We start from the raw sequence: 9,642 nt of genomic DNA on the forward strand, positions 1-9,642 counted from the left end.
AATGCTAAGAATATTACTCTTATGCATTTGCATTTAGTAAGCTAAGCCATGCAGCCACTTGCAACATGATACCAGGCTCATCGCTCGATCAGCGCTCGATCAGGCGAGATATATAAGACTGGTGGGCCCATTCAGGACTCCTATGTCTGGTAGGATAACTTTAATCCATCCATCCTGTTTCTGTTGCAGGGAGGTGGAGAGAACAATCAAAACAATAATGGCTTTCTTTCATGCCTCTTGAAGGACTCAATATTCTCTGTACTGCATTACATGTGAAAGTTGATTTATTACCCATGAACACACTACCTGTATGCTAATTCTATGTAAATAGGTAGCTCCAGCCCTCATGATGTTGTCCAACATTTCCGCTATAAAACGGGATACAATTATTTTGGAAACATACCAGATTTGAAAAGTAATTGAGAAGTTGCGCAATTACTAATCATGGAGCACAAAATAGCCTACAGCACCTGGTATTACCAGGTGGACTCCCATCCAGGTACTAACTAGGCCTGACACTGCTTAGCTTCCGAGATCGGGCGCATTCAGTGTGGTATGGCCGTAGGCTCTGGGACTAGTGAGTTTTGTACTTTTAGGCATCTAGTCGGCTAGATATTGCAGTTTTGAAAGACAATTGAGAAATGGCTCACTTCCTGAACTTGGAGCACAAAAAAGCCTACAGCACCTGGTATTCCCAGGCGGTCTCCCATCCAGGTACTAACTAGGCCCGACACTGCTTAGCTTCTGAGATCGGGCGCATTCAGTGTGGTGTGGCCGTAGGCTCTGGGCCTAGTGAGTTTTGTACTTTTAAGCATCTAGTCGGCTAGACCTTGCAGTTTTGAAAGGCAATTGAGAAATGGCTCACTTCCTGAACTTGGAGCACAAAAAAGCCTACAGCACCTGGTATTCCCAGGCGGTCTCCCATCCAGGTACTAACTAGGCCCGACACTGCTTAGCTTCTGAGATCAGGCGCATTCAGTGTGGTGTGGCCGTAGACTCAGAGCCTAGTGAGTTTTGTACTTTTAAGCATCTAGTCAGCTAGACCTTGCAGTTTTGAAAGGCAATTGAGAAATGGCTCACTTCCTGCACAAAAAAGCCTACAGCACCTGGTATTCCCAGGCGGTCTCCCATCCAGGTACTAACTAGGACCGACACTGCTTAGCTTCCGAGATCAGACGAGATCGGGCGCATTCAGTGTGGTGTGGCCGTAGGCTCTGGGCTTAGCGAGTTTTGTACTTTTAAGCATCTAGTCGGCTAGACCTTGCAGTTTTGAAAGGCAATTGAGAAATGGCTCACTTCCTGAACTTGGAGTACAAAAAAGCCTACAGCATCTGGTATTCCCAGGCGGTCTCCCATCCAGGTACTAACTCGGCCCGATACTGCTTAGCTTCCGAGATCAGACGCATTCAGTGTGGTGCGGCCATAGGCTCTGGGCCTAGTGAGTTTTGTACTTTTAAGCATCTAGTCAGCTAGACCTTGCAGTTTTGAAAGGCAATAGAGAAATGGCTCACTTCCTGAACTTGGAGCACAAAAAAGCCTACAGCACTAGGTATTCCCAGGCGGTCTCCCATCCAGGTACTAACTAGGCGCAACACTGCTTAGCTTCCGAGATCAGACGAGATCGGGCGCATTCAGTGTGGTGTGGCCGTAGGCTCTGGGCCTAGTGAGTTTTGTACTTTTAAGCATCTAGTCAGCTAGACCTTGCAGTTTTGAAAGGCAATTGAGAAATGGCTCACTTCCTGAACTTGGAGTACAAAAAAAGCCTACAGCACCTGGTATTCCCAGGCGGTCTCCCATCCAGGTACTAACTAGGCCCGACACTGCTTAGCAACCAAGATCAGACACATTCAGTGTGGTGTGGCCGTAGGCTCTGGACCTAGTAAGTTTTGTACTTTTAAGCATCTAGTCGGCTAGACCTTGCAGTTTTGAAAGGCAATAGAGAAATGGCTCACTTCCTGAACTTGCAGCACAAAAAAGCCTACAGCACCTGGTATTCCCAGGCGGTCTCCCATCCAGGTACTAACTAGGCCTGACACTGCTTAGCTTCCAAGATCAGACAAGATCGGGCGCATTCAGTGTGGTGTGGCCATAAGCTCTAAAAATGCTAAGAATATTACTCTTATGCATTTGCATTTAGTAAGCTAAGCCATGCAGCCACTTGCAACATGATACCAGGCTCATCGCTCGATCAGCGCTTGATCAGGCGAGATATATAAGACTGGTGGGCCCATTCAGGACTCCTATGTCTGGTAGGATAACTTTAATCCATCCATCCTGTTTCTGTTGCAGGGAGGTGGAGAGAACAATCAAAACAATAATGGCTTTCTCTCATGCCTCTTGAAGGACTCAATATTCTCTGTACTGCATTACATGTGAAAGTCGATTTATTACCCATGAACACACTACCTGTATGCTAATTCTATGTAAATAGGTAGCTCCAGCCCTCATGATGTTGTCCAACATTTCCGCTATAAAACGGGATACAATTATTTTGGAAACATACCAAATTTGAAAAGTAATTGAGAAGTTGCGCAATTACTAATCATGGAGCACAAAATAACCTACAGCACCTGGTATTCCCAGGCGGTCTCCCATCCAGGTACTAACTAGGCCTGACACTGCTTAGCTTCCGAGATCAGACGAGATCGGGCGCATTCAGTGTGGTGTGGCCTTAGGCTCTGGGCCTAGTGAGTTTTGTACTTTTAAGCATCTAGTCGGCTAGACCTTGCAGTTTTGAAAGGCAATTGAGAAATGGCTCACTTCCTGAACTTGGAGCACAAAAAAAGCCTACAGCACCTGGTATTCCCAGGCGGTCTCCCATCCAGGTACTAACTAGGCCCGACACTGCTTAGCTTCTGAGATCAGGCGCATTCAGTGTGGTGAGGCCGTAGGCTCTGGGCATAGTGAGTTTTGTACTTTTAAGCATCTAGTCGGCTAGACCTTGCAGTTTTGAAAGGCAATTGAGAAATGGCTCACTTCCTGAACTTGGAGCACAAAAAAGCCTACAGCACCTGGTATTCCCAGGTGGTCTCCCATCCAGGTATTAACTAGGCCTGACACTGCTTAGCTTCCGAGATCAGACAAGATCGGGCACATTCAGTGTGGTGTGGCCGTAGGCTCTGGGACTAGTGAGTTTTGTACTTTTAAGCATCTAGTCGGCTAGACCTTGCAGTTTTGAAAGGCAATTGAGAAATGGCTCACTTCCTGAACTTGGAGCACAAAAAAGCCTACAGCATCTGGTATTCCCAGGCGGTCTACCATCCAGGGACTAACTAGGCCCGACACTGCTTAGCTTCTGAGATCAGACGAGATCGGGCGCATTCAGTGTGGTGTGGCCGTAGGCTCTAGAAACGCTAAGAATATTACTATTATGCATTTGCATTTAGTAAGCTAAGCCATGCAGCCACTTGCAGCATGATACCACGCTCATCGCTCGATCAGCGCTCGATCAGGCGAGATATATAAGACTGGTGGGCCCATTCAGGACTCCTATGTCTGGTAGGATAACTTTAATCCATCCATCCTGTTTCTGTTGCAGGGAGGTGGAGAGAACAATCAACACAATAATGGCTTTCTTTCATGCCTCTTGAAGGACTCAATATTCTCTGTACTGCATTACATGTGAAAGTCGATTTGTTACCCATGAACACACTACCTGTATGCTAATTCTATGTAAATAGGTAGCTCCAGCCCTCATGATGTTGTCCAACATTTCCGCTATAAAACGGGATACAATTATTTTGGAAACATACCAAATATGAAAAGTAATTGAGAAGTTGCGCAATTACTAATCATGGAGCACAAAATAACCTACAGCACCTGGTATTCCCAGGCGGTCTCCCATCCATGTACTAACTAGGCCCGACACTGCTTAGCTTCCGAGATCCGACGAGATCGGGCGCATTCAGTGTGGTGTGGCCGTAGGCTCTGGGCCTAGTGAGTTTTGTACTTTTAAGCATCTAGTCGGCTAGACCTTGCAGTTTTGAAAGGCAATTGAGAAATGGCTCACTTCCTGAACTTGGAGCACAAAAAAGCCTACAGCACCTGGTATTCCCAGGTGGTCTCCCATCCAGGTACTAACTAGTCCCGACACTGTTTAGCTTCTGAGATCAGACGAATTCAGTGTGGTGTGGCCGTAGGCTCTGGGCCTAGTGAGTGTTGTACTTTTAAGCATCTAGTCGTCTAGACCTTGCAGTTTTGCAAGGCAATTGAGAAATGGCTCACTTCCTGAACTTGGAGCACAAAAAAGCCTACAGCACCTGGTATTCCCGGGCGGTCTCCCAACCAGCTACTAACTAGGCCCGACACTGCTTAGCTTCCGAGATCAGACGAGATCGGGCGCATTCAGTGTGGTGTGGCCTTAGGCTCTGGGCCTAGTGAGTTTTGTACTTTTAAGCATCTAGTCGGCTAGACCTTGCAGTTTTGAAAGGCAATTGAGAAATGGCTCACTTCCTGAACTTGGAGCACAAAAAAAGCCTACAGCACCTGGTATTCCCAGGCGGTTTCCCATCCAGGTACTAACTAGGCTCGACACTGCTTAGCAACCAAGATCAGACGCATTCAGTGTGGTGTGGCCGTAGGCTCTGGACCTAGTGAGTTTTGTACTTTTAAGCATCTAGTCGGCTAGACCTTGCAGTTTTGAAAGGCAATAGAGAAATGGCTCACTTCCTGAACTTGCAGCACAAAAAAAGCCTACAGCACCTGGTATTCCCAAGCAGTCTCCCATCCAGGTACTAACTAGGCCTGACACTGCTTAGCTTCCAAGATCAGACGAGATCAGGCGCATTCAGTGTGGTGTGGCCATAAGCTCTAGAAATGCTAAGAATATTACTCTTATGCATTTGCATTTAGTAAGCTAAGCCATGCAGCCACTTGCAACATGATACCAGGCTCATCGCTCGATCAGCGCTCGATCAGGCGAGATATATAAGACTGGTGGGCCCATTCAGGACTCCTATGTCTGGTAGGATAACTTTAATCCATCCATCCTGTTTCTGTTGCAGGGAGGTGGAGAGAACAATCAAAACAATAATGGCTTTCTTTCATGCCTCTTGAAGGACTCAATATTCTCTGTACTGCATTACATGTGAAAGTTGATTTATTACCCATGAACACACTACCTGTATGCTAATTCTATGTAAATAGGTAGCTCCAGCCCTCATGATGTTGTCCAACATTTCCGCTATAAAACGGGATACAATTATTTTGGAAACATACCAGATTTGAAAAGTAATTGAGAAGTTGCGCAATTACTAATCATGGAGCACAAAATAGCCTACAGCACCTGGTATTACCAGGTGGACTCCCATCCAGGTACTAACTAGGCCTGACACTGCTTAGCTTCCGAGATCGGGCGCATTCAGTGTGGTATGGCCGTAGGCTCTGGGACTAGTGAGTTTTGTACTTTTAGGCATCTAGTCGGCTAGATATTGCAGTTTTGAAAGGCAATTGAGAAATGGCTCACTTCCTGAACTTGGAGCACAAAAAAGCCTACAGCACCTGGTATTCCCAGGCGGTCTCCCATCCAGGTACTAACTAGGCCCGACACTGCTTAGCTTCTGAGATCGGGCGCATTCAGTGTGGTGTGGCCGTAGGCTCTGGGCCTAGTGAGTTTTGTACTTTTAAGCATCTAGTCGGCTAGACCTTGCAGTTTTGAAAGGCAATTGAGAAATGGCTCACTTCCTGAACTTGGAGCACAAAAAAGCCTACAGCACCTGGTATTCCCAGGCGGTCTCCCATCCAGGTACTAACTAGGCCCGACACTGCTTAGCTTCTGAGATCAGGCGCATTCAGTGTGGTGTGGCCGTAGACTCAGAGCCTAGTGAGTTTTGTACTTTTAAGCATCTAGTCAGCTAGACCTTGCAGTTTTGAAAGGCAATTGAGAAATGGCTCACTTCCTGCACAAAAAAGCCTACAGCACCTGGTATTCCCAGGCGGTCTCCCATCCAGGTACTAACTAGGACCGACACTGCTTAGCTTCCGAGATCAGACGAGATCGGGCGCATTCAGTGTGGTGTGGCCGTAGGCTCTGGGCTTAGCGAGTTTTGTACTTTTAAGCATCTAGTCGGCTAGACCTTGCAGTTTTGAAAGGCAATTGAGAAATGGCTCACTTCCTGAACTTGGAGTACAAAAAAGCCTACAGCACATGGTATTCCCAGGCGGTCTCCCATCCAGGTACTAACAGATCAGGAGCATTCAGTGTGGTGTGGCCGTAGGCTCTAGAAATGCTAAGAATATTACTCTTATGCATTTGAATTTAGTGAGCTAAGCCATGCAGCCACTTGCAACATGATACCACGCTCATCGCTCGATCAGCGCTCGATCAGGCGAGATATATAAGACTGGTGGGCCCATTCAGGACTCCTATGTCTGGTAGGATAACTTTAATCCATCCATCCTGTTTCTGTTGCAGGGAGGTGGAGAGAACAATCAACACAATAATGGCTTTCTTTCATGCCTCTTGAAGGACTCAATATTCTCTGTACTGCATTACATGTGAAAGTCGATTTATTACCCATGAACACAGTACCTGTATGCTAATTCTATGTAAATAGGTAGCTCCAGCCCTCATGATGTTGTCCAACATTTCCGCTATAAAACGGGATAAATTTATTTTGGAAACATACCAAATTTGAAAAGTAATTGAGAAGTTGCGCAATTACTAATCATGGAGCACAAAATAACCTACAGCACCTGGTATTCCCAGGCGGTCTCCCATCCAGGTACTAACTAGGCCCGACACTGCTTAGCAACCAAGATCAGACGCATTCAGTGTGGTGTGGCCGTAGGCTCTGGGCCTAGTGAGATTTGTACTTTTAAGCATCTAGTCGGCTAGACCTTGCAGTTTTGAAAGGCAATTGAGAAATGGCTCACTTCCTGAACTTGGAGCACAAAAAAGCCTACAGCACCTGGTATTCCCAGGCGCTCTCCCATCCAGGTACTAACTAGGCCCGACACTGCTTAGCTTCCGAAATCAGACAAGATCGGGCGCATTCAATGTGGTGTGGCCATAAGTTCTAGAAATGCTAAGAATATTACTCTTATGCATTTGCATTTAGTAAGCTAAGCCATGCAGCCACTTGCAACATGATACCAGGCTCATCGCTCGATCAGCGCTCGATCAGGCGAGATATATAAGACTGGTGGGCCCATTCAGGACTCCTATGTCTGGTAGGATAACTTTAATCCATCCATCCTGTTTCTGTTGCAGGGAGGTGGAGAGAACAATCAAAACAATAATGGCTTTCTTTCATGCCTCTTGAAGGACTCAATATTCTCTGTACTGCATTACATGTGAAAGTCGATTCATTACCCATGAACACACTACCTGTATGCTAATTCTATGTAAATAGGTAGCTCCAGCCCTCATGATGTTGTCCAACATTTCCGCTATAAAACGGGATACAATTCTTTTGGAAACATACCAAATTTGAAAAGTAATTGAGAAGTTGCGCAATTACTAATCATGAAGCACAAAATAGCCTACAGCACCTGGTATTCCCAGGCGGTCTCCCATCGAGATACTAACTAGGCCCGACACTGCTTAGCTTCCGAAATCAGACGAGATCGGGCGCATTCAGTGTGGTGTGGCCGTAGGCTCTGGGCCTACTGAGTTTTGTACTTTTAAGCATCTAGTCGGCTAGACCTTGCAGTTTTGAAAGGCATTTGAGAAATGGCTCACTTCCTGAACTTGGAGCACAAAAAAGCCTACAGCACCTGGTATTCCCAGGCAGTCTCCCATCGAGATACTAACTAGGCCCGACACTGTAGAGCTTCCGAGATCAGACGAGATCGGGCGCATTCAGTGTGGTGTGGCCGTAGGCTCTGGGCCTACTGAGTTTTGTACTTTTAAGCATCTAGTCGGCTAGACCTTGCAGTTTTGAAAGGCAATTGAGAAATGGCTCACTTCCTGAACTTGGAGCACAAAAAAGCCTACAGCACCTGGTATTCCCAGGTGGTCTTCCATCCAGCTACTAACTAGGCCCGACACTGCTTAGCTTCCGAGATCAGATGGATTAAGTGTGGTGTGGCCATAGGCTCTGGGCCTAGTGAGTTTTGTACTTTTAAGCATCTAGTCGGCTAGACCTTGCAGTTTTGAAAGGAAATTGAGAAATGGCTCACTTCCTGAACTTGGAGCACAAAAAAGCCTACAGCACCTGGTATTCCCAGGCGGTCTCCCATCCAGGTACTAACTAGGTCCGACACTGCTTAGCTTCCGAGATCAGACGAGATCGGGCGCATTCAGTGTGGTGTGGCCGTAGACTCTAAGCCTAGTGAGTTTTGTACTTTTAAGCATCTAGTCGGCTAGACCTTGCAGTTTTGAAAGGCAATTGAGAAATGGCTCACTTCCTGAACTTGGAGCACAAAAAAGCCTACAGCACCTGGTATTCCCAGGCGGTCCCCCATCCAGGTACTAACTAGGCCCGACACTGCTTAGCATCCAAGATCAGATGAGATGGGGCGCATTCAGTGTGGTGTGGCCGTAGGCTCTGGGCCTAGTGAGTTTTGTACTTTTAAGCATCTAGTCGGCTAGACCTTGCAGTTTTGAAAGGCAATTGAGAAATGGCTCACTTCCTGAACTTGGAGCACAAAAAAGCCTACAGCACCTGGTATTCCCAGGCGGTCTCCCATCGAGGTACTAACTAGGCCCGACACTGCTTAGTTTCCGAGATCAGACGAGATCGGGCGCATTCAGTGTGGTGTGGCCGTAGGCTCTGGGCCTAGTGAGTTTTGTACTTTTAAGCATCTAGTCAGCTAGACCTTGTAGTTTTGAAAGGCAATTGAGAAATGGCTCACTTCCTGAACTTGGAGCACAAAAAAGCCTACAGCACCTGGTATTCCCAGGCGGTCTCCCATCCAGGTACTAACTAGGCCCGACACTGCTTAGCTTCCGAGATCAGACGAGATCGGGCGCATTCAGTGTGGTGTGGCCATAGGCTCTGGGCCTAGTGAGTTTTGTACTTTTAAGCATCTAGTCAGCTAGACCTTGCAGTTTTGAAAAGCATTTGAGAAATGGCTCACTTCCTGAACTTGGAGTACAAAAAAGCCTACAGCACCTGGTATTCCCAGGCGGTCTCCCATCCAGGTACTAACTAGGCCCGACACTGCTTAGCTTCCGAGATCAGACGCATTCATTGTGGTGTGGCCGTAGGCTCTGGGCCTAGAGAGTTTTGTACTTTTAAGCATCTAGTCAGCTAGACCTTGCAGTTTTGAAAGGCAATTGAGAAATAGCTCACTTCCTGAACTTGGAGCACAAAAAAGCCTACAGCTCCTGGTATTCTCAGGCGGTCTCCCATCCAGGTACTAACTAGGCCCAACACTGCTTAGCTTCCGAGATCGGGCGCATTCAGTGTGGTGTGGCCGTAGGCTCTGTGCCTAGTGAGTTTTGTACTTTTAAGCATCTAGTCAGCTAGACCTTGCAGTTTTGAAAGGCAATTGAGAAATGGCTCATTTCCTGAACTTGGAGCACAAAAAAGCCTACAGCACCTGGTATTCCCAGGCGGTCTCCCATCCAGGTACTAACTAGGCCCGACACTGCTTAGCTTCCGAGATCGGGTGCATTCAGTGTGGTGTGGCCGTAGTGAGTTTTGTACTTTTAAGCATCTAGTCGGCTAGACCTTGCAGTTTTGAAAGGTAATTGAG

The 9,642-nt window shown here is 47.0% G+C and overlaps 11 non-coding genes and 21 pseudogenes across 11 annotated transcripts; all 32 read right to left on the reverse strand.

The window, feature by feature from the left end:
* Positions 1 to 458: 458 nt before the first annotated feature.
* Positions 459 to 567, reverse strand: LOC138458167 (5S ribosomal RNA; annotated as a pseudogene).
* A 106-nt stretch (positions 568 to 673) lies between these two features.
* LOC138456358 (5S ribosomal RNA) lies at positions 674 to 782 on the reverse strand (annotated as a pseudogene).
* Positions 783 to 888: 106 nt separating this feature from the next.
* LOC138456033 (5S ribosomal RNA) lies at positions 889 to 997 on the reverse strand (annotated as a pseudogene).
* Positions 998 to 1,094: 97 nt separating this feature from the next.
* LOC138462904 (5S ribosomal RNA) lies at positions 1,095 to 1,213 on the reverse strand. The gene has a single exon (XR_011265491.1). It is a non-coding gene; the product is annotated as a 5S ribosomal RNA (ribosomal RNA).
* Positions 1,214 to 1,319: 106 nt separating this feature from the next.
* On the reverse strand, positions 1,320 to 1,428 carry LOC138459858 (5S ribosomal RNA; annotated as a pseudogene).
* A 106-nt stretch (positions 1,429 to 1,534) lies between these two features.
* On the reverse strand, positions 1,535 to 1,653 carry LOC138454833 (5S ribosomal RNA). The gene has a single exon (XR_011261490.1). It is a non-coding gene; the product is annotated as a 5S ribosomal RNA (ribosomal RNA).
* A 107-nt stretch (positions 1,654 to 1,760) lies between these two features.
* LOC138459679 (5S ribosomal RNA) lies at positions 1,761 to 1,869 on the reverse strand (annotated as a pseudogene).
* Positions 1,870 to 1,975: 106 nt separating this feature from the next.
* On the reverse strand, positions 1,976 to 2,094 carry LOC138455730 (5S ribosomal RNA; annotated as a pseudogene).
* Positions 2,095 to 2,558: 464 nt separating this feature from the next.
* LOC138455250 (5S ribosomal RNA) lies at positions 2,559 to 2,677 on the reverse strand. Its single transcript, XR_011261890.1, has one exon. It is a non-coding gene; the product is annotated as a 5S ribosomal RNA (ribosomal RNA).
* A 107-nt stretch (positions 2,678 to 2,784) lies between these two features.
* LOC138456202 (5S ribosomal RNA) lies at positions 2,785 to 2,893 on the reverse strand (annotated as a pseudogene).
* Positions 2,894 to 2,999: 106 nt separating this feature from the next.
* Positions 3,000 to 3,118, reverse strand: LOC138455598 (5S ribosomal RNA; annotated as a pseudogene).
* Positions 3,119 to 3,224: 106 nt separating this feature from the next.
* On the reverse strand, positions 3,225 to 3,343 carry LOC138455966 (5S ribosomal RNA; annotated as a pseudogene).
* A 464-nt stretch (positions 3,344 to 3,807) lies between these two features.
* On the reverse strand, positions 3,808 to 3,926 carry LOC138465197 (5S ribosomal RNA). Its single transcript, XR_011267772.1, has one exon. It is a non-coding gene; the product is annotated as a 5S ribosomal RNA (ribosomal RNA).
* A 106-nt stretch (positions 3,927 to 4,032) lies between these two features.
* On the reverse strand, positions 4,033 to 4,141 carry LOC138459342 (5S ribosomal RNA; annotated as a pseudogene).
* A 106-nt stretch (positions 4,142 to 4,247) lies between these two features.
* Positions 4,248 to 4,366, reverse strand: LOC138455219 (5S ribosomal RNA). Its single transcript, XR_011261860.1, has one exon. It is a non-coding gene; the product is annotated as a 5S ribosomal RNA (ribosomal RNA).
* A 323-nt stretch (positions 4,367 to 4,689) lies between these two features.
* Positions 4,690 to 4,808, reverse strand: LOC138455999 (5S ribosomal RNA; annotated as a pseudogene).
* A 464-nt stretch (positions 4,809 to 5,272) lies between these two features.
* Positions 5,273 to 5,381, reverse strand: LOC138458168 (5S ribosomal RNA; annotated as a pseudogene).
* A 106-nt stretch (positions 5,382 to 5,487) lies between these two features.
* LOC138456360 (5S ribosomal RNA) lies at positions 5,488 to 5,596 on the reverse strand (annotated as a pseudogene).
* Positions 5,597 to 5,702: 106 nt separating this feature from the next.
* Positions 5,703 to 5,811, reverse strand: LOC138456034 (5S ribosomal RNA; annotated as a pseudogene).
* Positions 5,812 to 5,908: 97 nt separating this feature from the next.
* On the reverse strand, positions 5,909 to 6,027 carry LOC138462905 (5S ribosomal RNA). Its single transcript, XR_011265492.1, has one exon. It is a non-coding gene; the product is annotated as a 5S ribosomal RNA (ribosomal RNA).
* A 654-nt stretch (positions 6,028 to 6,681) lies between these two features.
* LOC138459675 (5S ribosomal RNA) lies at positions 6,682 to 6,790 on the reverse strand (annotated as a pseudogene).
* A 106-nt stretch (positions 6,791 to 6,896) lies between these two features.
* LOC138456486 (5S ribosomal RNA) lies at positions 6,897 to 7,015 on the reverse strand (annotated as a pseudogene).
* A 464-nt stretch (positions 7,016 to 7,479) lies between these two features.
* Positions 7,480 to 7,598, reverse strand: LOC138454080 (5S ribosomal RNA). The gene has a single exon (XR_011260773.1). It is a non-coding gene; the product is annotated as a 5S ribosomal RNA (ribosomal RNA).
* A 106-nt stretch (positions 7,599 to 7,704) lies between these two features.
* On the reverse strand, positions 7,705 to 7,823 carry LOC138456163 (5S ribosomal RNA; annotated as a pseudogene).
* A 106-nt stretch (positions 7,824 to 7,929) lies between these two features.
* On the reverse strand, positions 7,930 to 8,038 carry LOC138459668 (5S ribosomal RNA; annotated as a pseudogene).
* Positions 8,039 to 8,144: 106 nt separating this feature from the next.
* Positions 8,145 to 8,263, reverse strand: LOC138462894 (5S ribosomal RNA). Its single transcript, XR_011265481.1, has one exon. It is a non-coding gene; the product is annotated as a 5S ribosomal RNA (ribosomal RNA).
* A 106-nt stretch (positions 8,264 to 8,369) lies between these two features.
* On the reverse strand, positions 8,370 to 8,488 carry LOC138454893 (5S ribosomal RNA). Its single transcript, XR_011261551.1, has one exon. It is a non-coding gene; the product is annotated as a 5S ribosomal RNA (ribosomal RNA).
* A 106-nt stretch (positions 8,489 to 8,594) lies between these two features.
* On the reverse strand, positions 8,595 to 8,713 carry LOC138464261 (5S ribosomal RNA). The gene has a single exon (XR_011266843.1). It is a non-coding gene; the product is annotated as a 5S ribosomal RNA (ribosomal RNA).
* Positions 8,714 to 8,819: 106 nt separating this feature from the next.
* On the reverse strand, positions 8,820 to 8,938 carry LOC138461078 (5S ribosomal RNA). The gene has a single exon (XR_011263718.1). It is a non-coding gene; the product is annotated as a 5S ribosomal RNA (ribosomal RNA).
* A 106-nt stretch (positions 8,939 to 9,044) lies between these two features.
* On the reverse strand, positions 9,045 to 9,153 carry LOC138458183 (5S ribosomal RNA; annotated as a pseudogene).
* A 106-nt stretch (positions 9,154 to 9,259) lies between these two features.
* On the reverse strand, positions 9,260 to 9,368 carry LOC138456414 (5S ribosomal RNA; annotated as a pseudogene).
* A 106-nt stretch (positions 9,369 to 9,474) lies between these two features.
* On the reverse strand, positions 9,475 to 9,583 carry LOC138456458 (5S ribosomal RNA; annotated as a pseudogene).
* Positions 9,584 to 9,642: the final 59 nt, after the last annotated feature.

The sequence above is a fragment of the Ambystoma mexicanum genome, chromosome 4p, assembly GCF_040938575.1.
Source record: "Ambystoma mexicanum isolate Mex_15411 chromosome 4p, UKY_AmexF1_1, whole genome shotgun sequence".
Lineage (NCBI taxonomy): Eukaryota > Metazoa > Chordata > Amphibia > Caudata > Ambystomatidae > Ambystoma > Ambystoma mexicanum.